Here is a 19,957-nt window from a genome sequence, read left to right on the forward strand (position 1 = left end):
TTGTTGCAACTCATGCATACAATGTCCAATCTGCCTCAAACTTCACACGTTTGATTAGACTCCTGGCCTGAAGACATCTACATGCTCATATTCAGTTATAGTTATAGCGCGACGTACTAGCAACGGGAAGTGACATGTTTAATACTGTAATGCACTTTTAGCAACACAGTAAAATATGCCATTGTGTGCTAAACATGCTAGAAATATGTTCAAGCATGCTAGCAACATTTACTAAGTGGTAAAGCATGCTATTAATACCATCAAACAGGACGTTGTTGTAACTCATGCATACAATGCCCAATCTGCCCCAATCTTTACACGTTTTATAAGAGTCCTGGCCTGAACAAATCTAAAGGCCAATATTCAGTTATAATTATAGCGCCACCTGCTGGCAACAGGAAATTACTTGTTTCACACTAACTTGAACATGCAATGTCTGATCTGCCCCAAACTTCACATGTTTGATAAGAGTCCTGGCCTTAACATATCTTAAGGCCAATATTCAGTTATAATCATAGCGCCACCTTTTGGCAGCAGGAAATTTGGCAGATATAAATGACTTTGGCATATTCTTCCTATATTTACCACTTTAAAGGGGTGGTTGACTGTTTTTTTTCTAGGTTTTATTGTGTTTATGGGGTGCAGTCTAACTTGATAATGCTTTGTTTTAAAAAAAATGCATTATTTTTCACATAATTTACCTTTATTCCACACCGCTCTGTCCCTTCTCCTATAAATGCGCTGATCATTTCCTGCTTTTATGAAGCCCCTCCCTCAGAAATAGGCGATGGGCTCAGATTGGTTAGCTGGTCCAGTGTGTTGTGATTGTCTAAACCGCCACTAGTGCGCGTCTAACGTCCCGCCCCTCACCTCAGCGGCATGTGCTCCAGTTGTATTGTAAACAATGGCGTCGTCTATATTGCTTATCAATTTGGCGGTGAGCCTGGGTGCGAAGGCCCTTTCATCGCTGCTTGCAGCTTTAACCTCCTGGGGTCGAGAGTTCCGGCGGCGGAACTTTTTGAAGATTTGAATGATGACAGCAATGGATAATATTTTGAATTTTAGAGACAATTTTGCATGTGGATTGTATATATTTAAAGAGATTAATTTGTACTTTACACATTTGCAAGATGCCATGCTCTGGTTTTAAGATAACTCAATGCTGTTTACATTAATGCTGATATTTGCATGTAATGTGAGTATGGATGTAGCCTATGTTTTTTGCAGTGGTATTCAAAGCTGATGACGATATGTTCATTTTGAGTCCTGTGCGTAGTGTTGCGTCTGTACAAGGCAAATTATTTTTTGACATAGCTTATTGATATCATTTAAAGTTAAAACAAGTATGAAAATATTTAATTGAACTATGACATTTATTTATGCCTATTATTTAATATTTTTGTATTTTTCACATTTGATTTATCATTACTGTTTATTTATTGTTCATAAAGGAACCATAATAACTAGGCTAATTATTTGTAGTGTTTGTAAACCTTACACTTGCCTACTATTAACCCTTTGATTAGCAGTCATTGAAAGTTCAACATCACATGCATGACTCATGAGTTCTCTAACAAGATCCCTGTAGCGGTCAATGCTTAATTTACCAGCATGTCATACTAAATTATTTTCAACATAAAAAAGTACAAAAAAACAAATCTACGCCTATGACGTGAGGTAGAAAAAAAGAGAGATGAGATGAGAGGAGCAAGAAGAACAGCAAAGAACATCTAACAAGATGTTCCTAACTTAATCTACCTTATTTTATGTTGGAAATTCTTCTACTCAGCTTTTTTAACTTTAGATTTATATGCAGAGAACAAAAGGAAATTGCATGGAAACAGATGGATCAAAGTCAAAACAATTTCCCAAGATAGAAAACCTTTAGATTCATCTCAAAATCCTCTTACAATGAGTCTCATCTCTGTTTGAGCATATGTTAAATGAAGAGTAGTGAATTCACATTAGGTTCAGCAGGATTAGTTGTTTGGTTTATTATTCAGGTACTCAGCTTAAAAATCATTGTGGTTCCATTTCACCCCTCTCTATTTTTTTCTCTTCTCACAGTGACACAGAATAGTTGTAAGGAACATACATATTCAGCATTGAGGAAACAAAAAGCATTGCTGTACATCAAACTAAAGCTTTTTAAATGTATACAGTGCTAATTTGGTGTTGTTTGCACCATATATTTTTTATGTATCTCAAATATATGTGGATAAAATGTTTGAAGTGGTGGGGAGTGTGGAGGTGAAAATGATTATACAGCGATTTCAGTGACTTTAATACCTTGTGTCACACAGTATAGAGCCAATACTGTTAAATATGGGATAATCGAGTTGACCTTTCCTGGAAAGTGTTATCAGCAAGGAGTAATATAAGCCATTTGTTCATCAGTTTGCAACAAAGTTGTGTGAGTTCAGGTGTAGGTCTTTGTCCATGTCAGGATGATTAAGCATCGGTGAAGGTATATAATGATAGGGCTGTTTTCAGACCAGAGCAGGTTTCATCCATCTCTTTTGTTCGTTCTCTTGGGGTAAAGCTAGGCAGATATCTTTTGAGAGTATTGTTAAAAGGTTTAGAGATCTTGGAGAGCTCAGAAACATTGTATCATTATAATTTAGGAAACCTATAATAGAGCAGAAGCTTGTTTCAGAGGACGACTCTGGCTTTCTATGGGCACCAATGTTTTGCCCAAAGGAAGTGATTTAAGTCTAAACAACCTGGTCTTGTTTGGTCTTAATAGGGCACATTTTTCTCAGTGCAGACAGAACCTCATAAAGGGTATGGGTGTAATATTGACTCTTATTTGAAGTGGCAGTAAAAATGTGGAAGGAAGCATGGAGCACCGAAAGCTGAGCTGGGTTATAGTCTAGAGGGCATTGGCTACCATGGAAAACAGTGGAAGAATAACAATTACTGTGTGACCGTTTGAATTTGTATTACTTGCAGAGACTATCAAGAGATGCTCTACTCTATTCTTCTAAACCTTGACACAAGCTGGTTAAAAGTCGTTGCAAAAAGGCCTCAAAAAAGTGAAGTTATTTCTGAGAAAAGCCCTAATATCCTTTGTGTTTTATTATTCTATCTAAAGCAATCAAGATGTTTTAAAGGTGACATATCATGAAAATCTGAATTTTCCAGGTTTTAAAAGGGGTCATATGATGTTGCTAAAAATATTTTTTTTTGCGGAAATGTTACGCCCCTTACCATACTGTGATGCCCTGTCTGGCCAGAGCGACGAGACAAAAACATTAAAACCCATTATAAACGAGTTTGTAACTCGTGTGTTTTTAATGTAAACTTGTGTGTGAGTTTAAACTTAGTTTAGTACTCACATGCTGTGACAGCCACTTTCTGTATGTGTGCTTTGGATGTGTGCTCTCAGAAAACCGTATGTCAGAAGTTTAAACCCATATGGTTTAAAAAGCATGATTTCAGCGCGATAAACATGATAATCAGAACCAAAACAGATGTTTTTAGCCGGTACGAGCTGTAATGGCGCAGCTGGTAAAAGGGGGCGGGGAGCAGCAGCTAATTTGCATTTAAAGAGACGGGCCCGAAAAACAGCGCGTTTCTGCTTCCACTCAAAATAGGCATTTCAAAATTATATAATAAATGATCTGTGGAGGATTTTGAGCTGAAATTTTACAGACACATTCTGGGGACACCAGAGACTTATATTACATATTGTAAAAAGGGGCATAATATGTCTCCTTTAATGTTACAAAAAATATATTTCATAGAAATGCTTTTATTTTCTGTTTCTATTCTGTTTTCAACATTAAATATTATATTCAAAATCATTTTTAAAAATCTTACTGAGCCCAAAGTTTTGAACTGTAGTGTCTGCAGCATTTATGATCTAAAAGATACATTGGTCATCATTGCATGGGCCACCTAATCCACCATCCTTTCTTTCTTCAGATCAGGTGTTTTGTGTTTTATACACAATAGCAAGCCTGAAATATGATGTCTGCTTCTTTAGAGTGCAGTGAATCCTCTTAATGGTGAAGAAGAGTGACTTCAAAAGCAGGAGAAAGATGAAACTGAACATGTCAACACGTCTTTAGGATGGAAAACAGACATCATTCTTCATGAAAGACTGTAGAGTCAAGCTGACATCTCAGTGGTTACGGTGAGAGATAGATAAGCGGTAATGCTTTGTGCTGTATGTATCACATGTTAAAGGAATAGCTCACCCGAAAAATAAAAAATTAATTTCCTTACCCTCAAGTCATTCCAAACCTGTGACTTACTTTCTTCTGTGAAGATATTTTGAAAAATTACCCAATTCATTTTCATTTTATGTACAAAAACACTTTCTTTTACAGTTTTACAATGACATGAGGGTGAGTAAATAATAAGAATAAATTTAGAATGTAATTTGCGTTCTGCCCATGTAGACCAAGACCTTTAGACTGTGTACAATACTTAAGGGCTGTCGCTTACCACAAAGGTGATGGTGAGTTCATTGGCTTGTTAAACTTAAGGCGGCTTCTGATGGATGATATTTACTCCAGCCACTGATATCGAAGCCATTAAGCCTCATAGACCCTTTCATTTGCCTTAATGGAATTGCTTGCTAATTACGGCCAAGTAGCGAGGTGCTGCAGCCATGTGAGAGACCGCTATAGATCTCCAGATAAGTCTGAGATAAAGAAGTGATGTCGCAACAACTGGGTCTGGTGGAGGTGGAGGGGTGTTGTTGGTACAGACTGAAAGAGCTTAAATTTTTGTGACGCATCCGAATTTCCTCAGGGAGAGGGAGGGGTGGGGACTGAACAGGTTAGAGCCCTTATTTCCTCAGGATGTGCTGCCACTATCTATCGAGTAAGCTGAATATGGCTTCCAGGGCACAATTTAATTGCACAGACCTCAATTAAACTGCACAGACCTGAGAGAATGGAAAGAGAGAGAGTGAGAGAGAGACAGGAATGGGGCGAGCATGCTGTTAAGAGTGCACTAAAGTGCCGTAACAGGGTTGGTGAGAGGATCCATTAGAATTCTTCTATCCATGTAGTTCTGCTCTCATGTCAGCTGCACTGTACTTTTACACTGCACACCATTGTTCTTGTGTTGAATCTTATCTCTAATTGAATGTGATTTTCGCCTCAAAAATTCCACCTGAGTTTTGTGCCCTTTGTGGGAGAGATTCGACAAGAAGACTCTGCGTTAAATGAGAAAATGAGGGAGAAAGTTAAGCATGCGAATCCCACATAGTGAGTAGGGATGGGTATTGACACAGATTTCACAATTCGATTCACAAGTTTGGTATTTGATTCATTTAGTTTTATATCAGTAACGGTATATAAATTTATCTCAGGGAAAAACAGCTAATGCTGTAAACTATACAGGGAACTCTGTCATGTGGTACATTAGTATTAATGGTTAAAATGTACAACTCATTTGTATACAAACATTTAAATTGTTTTTGTAATAACTTTTTAGTGGCATCTACTCTAATTCGTTTTTGGAAATATGATTATTTAAATGGTGGCTTTTCATAACACATTAAATATTGAAGAACAGGTTAAGTAGAAATACAAAGTGCTGTCATGAAACTCTAGATGGGACAAGCGATAGGTTCTAACTGAGCTGATATAATCACATCATTCTTAACATGGTGCAGCTGATTGGTTTCTTTTCGCATTAGCAGCAAATGAGATTGCTGCTCAACATTCAAATACTCTCTCTTCTCCACCTGTAGCTGGTGTGTGGTGAGCACACTTGCGCCGTTGTACTGTGGCTGCTATCCATCATCATTCATGCTGCACGCTGGTGGTGGTTGAGGAGAGACCCCTCTCCTATATGATTGTAAAGCGCTTCGGGTGTACAGCAATACACAATAAAGCACTAGCCTATATATAAATTCATTCATTCATTCATTCATCTGTATAGATCTGCTATGGGGTAATTTTATGTATGTTGTATACAGGGGTTATTTTATATGTAATATGTGCAGCATGTTTGTGGATGTATTGGCAGTAGCAAGTCTCAAAACTTGCTCTGCAACAGCAGCAGCCTAGCAGATCTATTCTGCCAAGATCAAACACCTTAACATTGCCATGTATATTACCATGCTAAACTCTCAGAGAGTTGTCATGACAGAAATATAATTAATATGTATTATAGTGTCTGTATCAAGCTAGTGTTATATTTTCTTGTTGACTAACGAGCTATGGTGATTGGATGGCCTTTCTAAGATACATGTAATGATACATGACATTGTTTACAAGCTACATTATTGGCGTCATTATACATTTTACATTTAAGTTGTAGTATATCTTTCAACATACCTTCTTCCTATGTTCATTCATGTTTACTTTGTGCTATAACTAGTAGTACAGGTGAAGAGATGATTGGTTCATGTGCGGTCTATGCTGCTGCTTTGCTTGATTTGAGGCAGTTAAAGCGATGCTGATGTGTAACTTTACATTAAAGAGCACCAAAACATTATTTATTGTCTTAATTTCATAAAATCTACAAAATTTGAAAGTTGAGACTTTGTTAGATATCAAAATTAACAAAGTACAAAGCATATTGCGATTTATTGGATGGAAGGTGCACTACAAAAACATGTTTTTGTTCATGCGTCGACTGAAAACAGCTGAAAGATTGAGAATCAATATTTTCAACCCAGTCCTAGTAGTGAGATGAATATGTAGGTCAGTGGCAGGAGAACTGCTATGAAACCCACAATGAAGAGAGGGAAGTGGGCATCTGTGCCAAACCCTGTGTATTTAATTAGCACCGTTGCCTGAAAAGGAGGAAGTCCAGAGAGAGAGCAGGGGGCTTCTGGCTGGTCCGACAGCTCAGTCATTCTCAGCTGGCTCAAATGAAAGCAATGATAAGCAAGTGACATTCAATCCTGGAGATGTAGAGCAGATGGTCTAGGGAGAGGCCAAGACGAGGAACTCATGTCCAGGATGTGGAATGATGATGTTATCTCATTATATAGGCCCAACTCTAGTGAACAGGAAAGTGCCTCCAAAACCTGAGTTTGACCTTACAGGAGCTGTTGTTCATTCTATACTCATAGTATCAGCCACGTTCAGCTAATACATGACTACCTGAGGGCCTTCGTGAGCTTAAACTCTCAGCTCGGTCTGGTGGAAACTGTGTGAGTCCCAGGCTGGGTCCATTTACTCGCTCTTCTTCTGGCAGATCTATTTAACACAGCAACACACGCTGGGCTCTGACGGATACTAATGACCGTATTATTCATAGACATTGTAACCTAAATGCCCTAAAATATATCTAGTTCAGGTAGACAAATAAGATGGATTCACCACTGGGAGGAGACCTAGAGCACCATCCGGAGTCTTCAATACAGATCACCAATAGCAGACCAATACTATAGTAGTTAGACCTATAGCTAACCTCAATTGATTAGGTAAACTAGCACTTAGAAAAAGTAGAGGGAGATAGCACATAATGGATGAAGGAAAGTGAAATGTTTTAATGTGATGACGTATTGTGGGTCATTTGCATTTGATTGGAACAGCAGGCTATTTAAATCAAGTCATGAAGTCGTGTTTGTTCCTGGCCACTTAACATAGGATCATAAAGGAGTCTTTTTGCTTTGTCTGTCTCTGATGTTAATGTGTCTTTCGTTTTTTTTTTTTTCTGGCATACTGGTGTCAACTTTGTTTCTCACAGCATGAAATAGAGGAAAGACATATTATGTAAATTAGCACTCTTCTGAAACAAAGCGAACATAAACACTATTTCGCCCTATATACATAATGTTCAGCAAATTGTACATGTGAAGCAAGTGCCATTTCATTTCCAGCGTTTAAGCATTATGTATGGTTCACAGAAACAAAAGTGATTGCAAAGAAATATTTAATAATACACAGTGCTTTAAAGAAGTACTGCAAAAGATGTGATTATAAGCAAAACATATCTGTTGACTTGTTTATCAAACATAACTGACGGATGGTGATTTCACTGTTCCAAAGATACATACAACCTTAATCATGGGTTTATTCCAGTTGCTATGTTTTCTCATGTGATATAAAACCAGTGAAGCAAGTTATATAGAAAAATGTGTTGTTAGTTATTCATAAATGTGTTATGACAAAAACTATACCGAAAGATGAACAAAAGACAAAAGTCACATTGGTGCCTGAAATTCATTCATTCTTTAATAATGCTGCTGTGCTTTTTAGTGCTGAAAGAGTATTTCAGCTCTAATATAACATTCATAGAACTAGATAAGTACTTCCTGAAGCTCAGAAACGTGCTCATAGCAATGCAGTGAGGGAATTCAAATGTTTCCAAAAGCATGACCCACCACCCTCCCTGCTAGTTTTTACATAATCATCCTGACACCCCTGTTCTTCATCCACCTTTCATTTATATAATCTCATAAAAATATATATTTAAACTCATACCCCTCCCTTCAGCTCTCCTGGAATGCACTGTTGCCTTGGAAACTAAATTCCCCACACATATTACATGCCTAGAGCCACAGTTGTTGTGACTTATTTTATTTATTTATTTATTTATTTGTTAATTTGTTTTTATGTTATAGTATTTTTGTATTAACATTTTTAAAACTACAAACTTCATTTTTCAAGTTTAGACCAAATTTTGATTTTGCTGTTTACAGATATAGGAAGCTTCAGAGCTATAGGCTCTGAAGTGAGAGAATTTCTCTGTTCACATGACTGTCCAATTCCAGATTTAAATCTAGATTAGTGTGCTAAAAGTAACGAAACAGATTTAATGCTTTAATTCTTGTAAACAGGAGACTAGCTACTCTATAATTCTTTATGAGGTTTTCAGTTCCATGATATAGATGAATGATGTTAATTTGCAGTATGAAGCAGAGTCTTTACTCTCTGCATGCCTTGGGCGCAGGGGGCAGACTGGCATAAGATGAGCCTCAGGCACAGGGGCAGGCTGGCATGAGGTGATTTCAGCAATGTGGTTTAATGAGGTCGCACTGAGATATAGTAAAATAATATCCCTCTTGACAGTGCTAAGACTTTAACTAAGTGTGTATGCAGGAGGTTCAATCTCTGAACTCAATTTAGGGCAGTGTAACTTATAGTTTTTGTATGTCCATAGGGAGTTAGTTCTAATGAATGATTACTTTTAAATTCAATTTATCCAAGAAACGTACCACGTTTTCAAAAAACGTTAAGCAGCACAGTTTTCTTCATTAATAATAATAAGAAATGTTTCTTGAGCACCAAATCTGCACACTGGAATAATGATGCTGAATTCAGCTTTGACATCACAGAAATAAATAACTTTTTATAATGTGTTAATAAAATAGAAAAGTAATTTTCTATTTTAATAATATTTTCACAATATTACTGTTTTTAGTGCTTTTGATCAAATAAATGCAGCCTTGATGAGCAGAAGAGACTTCAGACCTTTGAAAAGGTTCTAAAAATTGAAGAAGAAAAAAATCTAAAAGGTTCTAAAAAATTACACTGTAAGCTTATATGTTTTACAAATATCAACTAAAATGTAAGCATTTACATATATGAACAACTTTCAAATGTACAAATGTTAATAAATATTGAATTTGTGGGCTTAACAGGTTGATTTTTTTACATGAATATGGACATAAGAGTTTAATGTAACAAAAGTCAGTATATATTTCTGCCTAAATATAGTTTTATTTTACTGAGAAGTGGTTAATGTAGGGGTGGGGTTAAGAGTTTATCTATTGTAGATATCTATATGATTCAAAATATCTAGATTGTCTGTGTAACTGCTATAGATGCTGTATGGTTTACATGCTGTCAGTACATTTTTGTGGATATCCATACATGCAAAAATGTATGCGTAAACTTGACATGTGGATACTAATGAGTTCAGCCTGAGAGTTCAGATAGTAAATATGGGAACCAGAATATCCATAACACATCTGATGTAATTTCCAATATGAGGTCTGTTTCATGAATTTCATTATATCAAGCGCTTTAAGCTATTGGATCCATGACGTCTCGAGAAGTGAGCAAAGTAATGGACTCTCATTTGTGAAAGTATTCACCGTGGAAACAACAGCACCTGACCAGCTCTATCATCTGCCTGTTTGTTCCCTAACAGTGTGCATCTGTTGTGAGCATTTTGTCATTTCAATGCAAAGGTTTTCTTTAAATCTACGCAGGCGTTGTTGACATTTCCATCAGAGACGGTGACACCTGAAGAAAACAAACTTGTTTGTGTTGACAGATGACCGTGTAATTGAGATCATTATGTTTTTCGCAGTGGAAGAAGTGCACGCGAGACCCCTCCATCTTGAACTGACTGCGTCTCTTGGTCTGACAAAATCATAACAGAATTGTTTCATTTCTCTGCGATTCCATAAAATAATTTTGCGCTAATAATTCTTTTCCATCTCCGTTGCTCCACACCTTTTTGCTTATTACAGCTCTCTCTCTCTCTCTTCTATTTGTGCTCATGCCCTTCCTCACACAATTTAATATTTTCTGAAATGCATTAAGGAAACAACAGCGAAGTTTAATCTAAATAAATTGCTCCCAGTTGGAACGCACTCATAATGGCAGGCAATAATCTCGCCGTCTGTAGAGAGAAAATGAAGAATGTAAATACCCTCCCTGCTCCATGTTCTTCTTTTTTGTCATCACAAAACGACGTGCTTGGCTCAAGCTCCTCTACAACTGAACCTGCTGAGAGTTTGCAAAACCATATTACTTTCATGAGGGGGCAATGTACCTTGCAAGGGCACACTTAGAGACGCACCAGAATTATTGCCGCCGGCTTCCAAATTAGCTTACTAACACGACAACCCCACAGAATGCCATATTGTTGTTACTTAACCGGCTCCAATCCCATAATATCCTCAGTTGTCGAGGGTGCAGCATCCAAGTTCTGCGTCTCTCATCTTCTTCATAGAAGTCTGCCCTGGATTCAGAAGGCTATGGTTAAATTCATCTATTGGTGCAATTATGCAGGGGATTTGCACGGTTTAAAAATACGCTCGATTTGTATTTGTGTTTTTTCCCCCTACGGAGACTTAATTGCACTCATGAATATTTCTGACGCACACTTACAAAGCGTTTGGCTGTTTTAAGTGAAAATGTTTTCTTTTTTTTTGTTTGTTTTAGCTGAAGCGAGCAAAAGAGGTCACATTTAAAAACAAGAAATTGATCTCTCTGAAGAAAAGCTTTGTAATTATATATATAGATGTAATTTTAGACACCACTTTGACACTTGTCAGGTCAAAGCTTACGGCTTTACGTACAAAGAAAGACGTCTGTGAGTGTGAATAAAATGGTTTTGTTTTGAGTGCTTTGTTTGCTCAGCGGCTGCAGTCATAGTTTAGTGCAGTTTAGTTTTTTTTTTTTTTACATAAAGCCTGTTTAAAAGTTTCCCAATATGTTCAAGTGAGTTTATTTTGACACTTCCACCAAACCTTCAAAACACTGATAAGTTTGGCCTTGTTACAGTAGTTTGATCCTGACAGTGCTACAAATTAAGGTCGAAAAGGTTTCAAGAACAGTTGCATCTGATTCTTCTGTTTTTGGACGTACAGTACAGTATCACATCCAGCTTTTTGCAATCTTTTTAATTTTTTTCTCTAACTGTCTTTTTAGGTTAACAATTTCTGAACTGATTTGGCTTCGTAGGTGATCTCTACAAGGGGCCAAGCAGGTTTTTCTGGGCGAACACAGCGTGCATATAATCTGTAGGCAGACATGGAGTGTTGCTCTAACTGTCTTGCCTTCTCCCGGCCTGCTGAGTTTCCTGCAGGGCAGACTACAGTGTTTCAAAGCAGGTATTAACACACAGATGTCAAACTGTTCAGCTTTCCCTTCTCAAACTGCTATTGACTTACACTTAATGAGACTCATGATGAGGCTTATGCAAGATCCCACAAACAGTCAAAATGCCAAACCAGGTAAAGACTATTGTAAGTTTATTATTGCTAGGCACTTGTTGCTAGGCAACTGGAATAGTTGTATTGTGTCGTGTTGCTGTTGAAGTGTGTGTTAGATAGTGGGTTGTAGTTCCCAACCTCTTGCCCTCCATCATAAGGTGCCTGTGTCCAACCTAATGCTTGCAGTTCGTTCAAAGCACCTGGTAAAAACACAGCACTCTCCCCCTACAATTTCGCAACATCAGAAACAGCAGGTTGAAACCACAGATCAGCTAAATAGTTTATCAGTGGGAAAGAGCACAAATTCTGAGCAGATACTCAGAGTGCAAGGTTTAAGAGTTGGCTGCTCTGATCCTTAGTTGACTACAGAGCTCACTGCTACTTACATGCTCAATTTGTCCTCCATTATGGCTTTTCTGGGTCTCGCCAGAGCTGCCGCAGATCTCTCGGCTGCCCTTTGGGCTGGTTCAGATTCAGCTCCCACTCTCGGTCTAAAGCAGTTTTGGTCTTTATAAACCATTTCTCTTATACAACACTGTAAAGTAAGTGCCTTCACACAAAACAAGCTAATGTCCAGTAAGCTGTTTATGTAATTCAGACCTATTTAAAAAGTTTTTCAAACCTACTGTAAAGGAATATTCTGGGTTCAGTAAAGTTCAGCTCAATCAACAGCATCTGTGGCATAATGATGAATACAATTAGTGTTCATGTGCTTACAATGGGAGTAAATGGAAACAATTTGTGGAGGATTTAAAAACAGAAATGTGAAGCTTATACTTGCATTACTTCTGGGTATTTGGGTATTTGATATTTTTACAGTAATTTTAAGGATTTAGATTTTGCACCGTCATGGGGCAACATTAAATTTTATGTAACTCAACACCGAAAAGGATAGTAAGTGTTTGCATGTTAACACTCAAATTTTCTAGCGGCTGTACTTTCGAAACAAAAGTACACAATTTTCACACTGCACTTAACCCTTGGTTATCATCATACTATATCCTACCTGCTTTTAACCCGAGGTTATGAAACCCTGGGTTACAGTAGCACAGCTTTTGGGGTGTTAATCCCACATTGTGGTGTCAAATGTGTACAGTGGGAAACATTCAAGTGTTATTATAATTAAATATAACATTCAAGTGTTATTATAAATGTTATGGCTAGATACCTACATGTAGCAATAGACAACCAATGGAATGCCTCACATTCACATGCTTTGGACAATTATGGAAACACAGCACATTAGAGTGAAGAAGAGACTAATTTTTACCTTTATAGTCCAAAAAGTGCATTCAGAAAAATTTGATAGCATAGTCGGCAGATTAGGATTACATATTAGGAATACCCAGGATTAATTGTTAACCCTGGGTAAATTATGAGCAGTGTGAAACGTGAAGCAAGATAACTCAGGATTCCCTTTATCTGGGGTTTAGAATGACCCAGAGTTAAAGGGTTAGTTCACCCAAAAATGAAAATTCTGTCATTAATTACTCCACCCTCCTGTCATTCCAAACAATGAGCGTTCACAACAGTACCACAACTACATTGTGGTACTCTCATGAACGTGCGGCGAAGACTGACACGGAAGAGAAGAAATTGTTAAATGAAGTCATTATTTTTGTTTCCTTTGCACGCAAAAAGTACTCTCATAGCTTCATAACATAATAGTTGAATCACTGATATCACACAGACTATTTTAATGTCTTTACTACCTTTCTTGGGCCTTGAACGTGTCAATTAAGCTGGCTATGCAGGGTCAGAAAGCTCTGAGATTTCATAGAAAATATCTTAATTTGTGTTCCAAAGATAAACGAAGGTCTTACGTGTTTGGAATGAAATGAAGGTGAGTAATTAATGACAGAATTTTCATTTTTGGGTGAACTGTCCCTTTAACTATTTCAAGTGTGAAAGGCCCTGAAAATAATGTTTACTGATTAGACCCATTCTCTTCCGTTGTATGCACACTGAACACATAGGCTTGAGCACTAGCGTGGGCATATGATATGCTGTATTGTATATATCTGCGACTGGTGTTTAAGTAACCGTAACTGGAACCTACCAATCTATATTTTGAAGTTCAAGAATATTTGATTGTATTCAGGTCAATTTTACTTCTCTATGAAAATGTAAGCATGTTGACCATAAATTTGAATACCATCTATACTGATGGAAAAGTAAGTCAAGTTCATGCTCTATTAAAGCATAATTTTTTTTCTGTTGGACTGTCTGCGTTGCTTATATTGGCCAGTTGCAATGAGGAAATACAGGCTGCATGGGAGGCAGGTAAATGATTTTTGACAGTTTCTGTTTGCTCTGTAGTTCTGTTGCTTGGGTAACTGTGAAAATGCTTTGACACTTAAATTTTGTTCAATTATCATATTGTCATCAGTTGGTGATGTGTGGGTCACATGGCATCGTAGGGATACAATAACAGCTATTAACTCAATAAATGTGTGTCACTGCTGAAACACTCGCTGTCTTTTGTTAAATTCTGTGGGAATGTAAAAACCTTGGCATTTCACTCTATTTATTTTGAAATGGCACATTTGAAAAACATAAACCCTGTTGTAATAAATTTCATTTGCAGCTGAGAGGAGAAAATGTGCATTTTACAAAACTAACCTCTCCATGATCCAGCACTGATGGTGTTTGGCGGCATTAGGAAGAACCCTTGTGCATCTGCTTCCTGTTTATGCTGTTACTCAGCAGTTCTGAAGTCAAAAGTCTGGCGGAAATTCAATGCATCAGCGTGTAGATCTCTGAATGCTACTGGCTGTTGTGTGAAGGATGTCCAGCCATTTGTAGAATTACCATTTTGGGTCAGATAAACATGGCGTTTCTTAGTGAGTCAGTGCCTCAGGCAATAATTGCAGATTAAAAGTTTGAAACCTATTTGCAGTCTCAGTAGGAACAGGTATACCAGTCTAGGGTTTATGTTAGAATCTTAATGTGAAAAGTCTCCTGCTACTCGGTTTAGAATTAAAAACAGAATACATTCAAACAGCTTTAAGATGAGTATTTCTGGTCGGCTCATTGTGGATGATCCTAAGGGAAAGAACAGGTTTTTGTGTTGTCCTTTAGCCGAAGGGAATGTGTGTACCATGTTATTCAAATGCAGACAAGATTAAGCAAAGCCAAATATATCACAAGGGCTAAATGACTCAGAAGATATAAGAGTAAATCATGACATGCTGACAGATTCTAACTTAACTAATCAGTTTAAGATCTCTTTTAGAGTCCTCCAAAGGAAAACCTAGAGGAAGATGATTTAGTTGACAGGCTTTGTGTTACAATTAGAACTCTCATAAAACAAAAAATGCAGCTATTGAACATCAAATACTGTGAAGTGATAATTCTGAGCTACTGGAGGATTTTGAGAGCAGATTGTGCATATTCAAGCGATCAATTTTGAACTTCTTCTCGTGACTCAGCCCTCTCTGAGTCAATGTCACTCCCCCTCCCCGTTCTTTAAGTGTCCCTGGCTCTGATTTTCTAAGATTGCAAATAAGAGGTACTAATTTGCTTGTGCAGTCTAACAAATTATGTATATGCTGCATAGGCGTATTGCAGTTGATTTACTTTATTAATAATAATTGGGGAATAGGTACAAATATGTTAGACATAATCATTTTAAACTGAAGCTTTTGCATTATTAACCAGCAATGCTTAGGTTTATTATTATTTTATGAAGTATGAATATGTGCAGGCCTGTGTTTAAATACAATACACATTTATTATATGCATGCTGCTATATGCATGCCCAAAATATTGTATTCATTAAGAGAAACTGACAAGGTGTGTGTTGTTCATCTGATTAGTAGAAATCTAGCATAGCGTTAGTTCTGGCAGGTCACGTTAGTCAAGCTCGCATCAGCTGACTCTCAGCTGATCCCCATCAACCTATGGGAATACGACACCTATCTAAGCATTCATATATAAGTTCCCTCAGTATTATCAGCAGTTTTCGCATTGCTCAATAGCTAATTACCCTCCTCCATCCCCAACTCCTCCTCTGTCAGTCAGGATTCAGCCTTCTGATTCTCCTTTGAATCAGACTAATTCTAAAATGTGTACATAACATTATTGAACTTTAACGATATCTGCAATGCATTTGTTGGTTCTGTTCTGTTTACCCTGGGGGGGTTATCGCTGCTCTCCCTGCTCATATCCATGCTAGGCTGCATGGATGCGTAGGGAGTTCTTGCCCAGAACAGAACCATACCGCCAATCCAAACTGTATGCTAATTGTCAATCATCTTTGACGATAGTGGTCCTGACAGAATTAGTATTAGTAGATCATATTTGTAGATTTTTGTCCTTGCTATCAGTTTTTTTTATACACAAACTTTTGAGTAAACCATGGCATCTGTTTTTTCCTGTCTCTTTTTCTTACATGGCAACCAGGCTGCACCGTACATGAACCATGTGATCTTTGAAAGCACTGAGTCATTGATATTCTCGTCTCTTGAGGGCAAATTCATTTTGATTGGCAGGTCAGAGCAGTCTTTTGCAGCATGGGAGCAGAAAGAGCTGAGCTGAGTCAGGGCTGTCCTCTCACAGGACTTCACAGTGTTGACTGACAACAGTAACCTCTCCAGCAGAATCTTAATCCCACGCACAGTGCTGAAATACACGTCTTTTTTAGTGTAAAAAGTAGTACACATTTTTTACTAATGGCACCAAAACACACTAACAGACCTTTTTTGCTTCTACAAAGTAATATCTGTGGGACTTGCTGTGCATTTTTATAAGAAACAGTGTCATTCAGTAAATTGGTGTGTTTGTTGGTTTGCGGGTGCACAATTTGCTGGTGCGTGTTCTAGTCTAGTTTTGCTTTGTTCGGACAAAATACTAACGTGTTTTCCTGCTTTCCTAGCACTCTGGTAACTGCCTGTATTAAAGTCGGGCCACATAAAAAGATGTCTTTTTATGCAGTGACATACAAAGCGTAATATACAACAACTATGAGATGTTGTGAAAGGCATCACTGAGTTCACTTTTGTCACGAATCCGCTCCGTGGGCTTCAGGCCGATTGCCACTAGAGGTTATTCTCCCATTACATTGACTCTCACACCACACAGACTGTTACACATCACCCTGGACTGCATTTCCCATCAACCATTGCACTGATTACACGCACACAGCTGAATGCACTGATCACACACACACACACAGCTGAATCCAATCAGACATGCTACATAAGCCATGGACTTCCTCTCTCTCACTGCCGAGTATTGTTCTGCATTTTTCACTCCCCAAGTGTTAGCTGCCTTACTGAGCCATTCCGTGTTTTCTGTTTTAGTCTCGTGTATTGTTTTGCGTGTATCCCTGTTTAGCGGATAGCTACCTTACCGAGCCTGTTTAAGTTTTCATCGTTTTCTTAGTCTAGTCTTAGTCTTGCCTTGTCTGTTTTCCTGGTTTCTGATTCACGCCACGTCTCTTGGATTAACCCTTTGCTTGCTGTTTCTGACTCTGTTTGCCCCTGCTTGGACCTTTGCCTTCTACCTGGATTTATCTCTTGCCTTGCCTTCGATATACCCGTTTGCCATTGTCTGACCCATGCCTGTTAAAACCACGTCTCTTAATAAAAGCTTGCACATGGATCCTCACGTCTCGTCGGTCCCGTTACAACTTTGATGAAGCATCAGAAGAACTGTGTTTATGAGTCTCTGATAATATGCATTAGTCAAACAAATATATATTCATGTTGTAATTGTAAAATATATATTTTCAGGCTTGTGATTTTGTCAATGTAGATTTTTTTTAATCAATTTTAATTCTCTTTAATTCAGGTAAAAAAAAAATGCTCCTTTTTTCTTAAATCTGTACACACAATAATTACATTTGGCTAGGTTAACAAAGTCCTGATTTTAAATAAGAAACATAAATGGTGCTTGTGCAAGTTATGTAATGTGAGATCAGAGGGCACTTCAGATCAGTTTCATAATCGACACCGTAAAAAATGATTCTTGCTCTCAGCAAATATTGCTATTTATATAATCAGATTTTACTAAAAACGTTTTGTGCTTTGCTTAATTTGAAGATATATTTATGTTTATATTTATGTTGTGACCGATGGTGTTGCATTGGAACACTAACCTGAAAAGGAAAACATAATAAATGGAGAGAAATAATACAATTGTTACCAATAAAACTTTTTTATTCATCTGGTGTTCAGATAATTTTAATTTAAGATGCGATATCACGATATCAAATTGCATAATGTTTAAACCTAGACATGGTTAAAAAAACTATATATGAGTTTGAATGTCTCAGTATCAGTATATCAAAATTGGTGGGAAACCTTAAATATTTGTGTAACATCAGATGAAGTTTCTAAGTATTGCTTAAAATACAGTGTGGAAAAAAATGCTTAAAAAGTGGCTCTTAAGAAAATAGAGGAAATAATTTCTTACAGTGTACATGGATCACATCTCAATGTGAATAATTACTTGTAAAACTGAGGTGTTGTTTTCAGTCTCAGGGGCCTTCCTTTCAACAGCTCTCAGTCGCCGAAGATCTCTCTTTGCATCCCAATCGCTTAATCACGCGTCAGGTTCAGTGCAAGAAGGTCATGTGGGTTACGTGCAGCAGACGAAACTGTAATTAGAGCGCAGGTATCCCAGAAGACCTTGGGTCAGGTACACAGTGCAAAACCAAATTAGTATCCGTCCGTCGCTGGGGATGCAGGTCACACTTCGACGTACTCTGATAAGGGAAAAGTGCACACAAAGCTATAGATTAGAGGCTTTAAACTTAGGATGGCGAAAGCTTTACCTCAGCTCTGTCACTTGTGCTGCCAGCTTCTAGAGCTTTTATTCAGAATGTAAAGGGTCAGATTTTCTTTCAGCATCTATTAAACTCATACCTGGAGCCTTCACGGAGGCATGTAGCCTGGAGAGGTCATGGAGTCCTTGTGGCTAAAGAAAGTTTAATTAGAAATCTGTTTACAACATGTTCTCAAAAAGTGTCATTTATTGTGTATGTGTACCTTGTTTTTTATGTTTTTACTTGCAGTACGTTAGAAAAAATATTTTAGGTACAGTACGTCTATGCAGATTCACATTTTTGTGATGCATAATATCTGCATCGCAGATTCAAGAATTATAATGGATGTATCTCATTGGACCAGTATGTAGATTCAGTAACTGTGTGTACTGAAAATAGCGTGGAATACCTTAAAGGGATAATTCACCCAAAAATTACAATTCCTAAAAATTGTTTACTCACCTTTATTTGGTTCCAAACCAGTAAACTTACTTTCTTCAGTGGGGCACAAAAAATGTTTTTTTTTGAAGAATTTTGGTGTCCAAACAATATTGGACTTTCATCAAATGGACATTTTTTTTCCAAAATGTGTGTGTGTGTGTGTGTGTGTGTAATTCCTTAAGAAAGATCAAGTAAGGACCCACCCTAAAGATGTGAATGCAATTCATTAGGGTGAATAAAGGTCAAGTTAAGGCCCTTAAGGTTCCTCTTTTTAGTGGAGTGGAGCCATTTAAAATGTTGTGTGAGAAGTGTCATTTAGCGTCATTTAGCATCATATTTTACAACTTATGGCAAATTGTCAGAGTGCTGTTTTTCCACTTTATATATAAAAAAATCAATTTAATAAAACAGTCAAAGGGATAGTTCTCCCAAAAATGAAAATCACCCCATTATTTACTCTCCCTCAAGCCATCCTAGGTGTATATGACCTTCTTCTTTCAGACGAATGCAATCAGAGTTATATTATAAAATGTCTGGCTCTTCCAAGCTTGATAATGGCAGTGAATGGGGGCCGAGATTTTGAAGCCCAAAAAGTGCATCCATCCATCATAAAAAGTACTCCACATGCCTCCAGGGGGTTTATAAAGGCCTTCTGAAGTGAAACAATGCATTTGTGTAAGATTAGGGCTGTGACGGTCACTGGTTGTCTACTGCCACCGGCAATAGTGCACATGACGTCACGCACTCTATAACAAGCATAATACGAATTTTATTTAGACTATAAGTCTATGGTAGCCTAATTCACAGATTACCTCAAACGCCATACCCAGCGTTTCCTTTAGATAGGTTTGAGCGCAGGAAAATACAGTTTATTCTGCATT

The 19,957-nt window shown here is 37.6% G+C and overlaps 1 long non-coding RNA gene across 1 annotated transcript; it reads left to right on the plus strand.

Moving 5' to 3' along the window:
• Positions 1-1,517: 1,517 nt before the first annotated feature.
• Positions 1,518-13,380, plus strand: LOC107731296 (uncharacterized). The gene is made up of 3 exons (XR_001638763.1): positions 1,518-1,528; positions 8,702-8,705; positions 13,310-13,380. It is a non-coding gene; the product is annotated as an uncharacterized LOC107731296 (long non-coding RNA).
• Positions 13,381-19,957: the final 6,577 nt, after the last annotated feature.

The sequence above is a fragment of the Sinocyclocheilus rhinocerous genome, unplaced genomic scaffold (genome assembly GCF_001515625.1).
Source record: "Sinocyclocheilus rhinocerous isolate Xijiao unplaced genomic scaffold, SAMN03320098_v1.1 scaffold1600, whole genome shotgun sequence".
NCBI lineage: Eukaryota > Metazoa > Chordata > Actinopteri > Cypriniformes > Cyprinidae > Sinocyclocheilus > Sinocyclocheilus rhinocerous.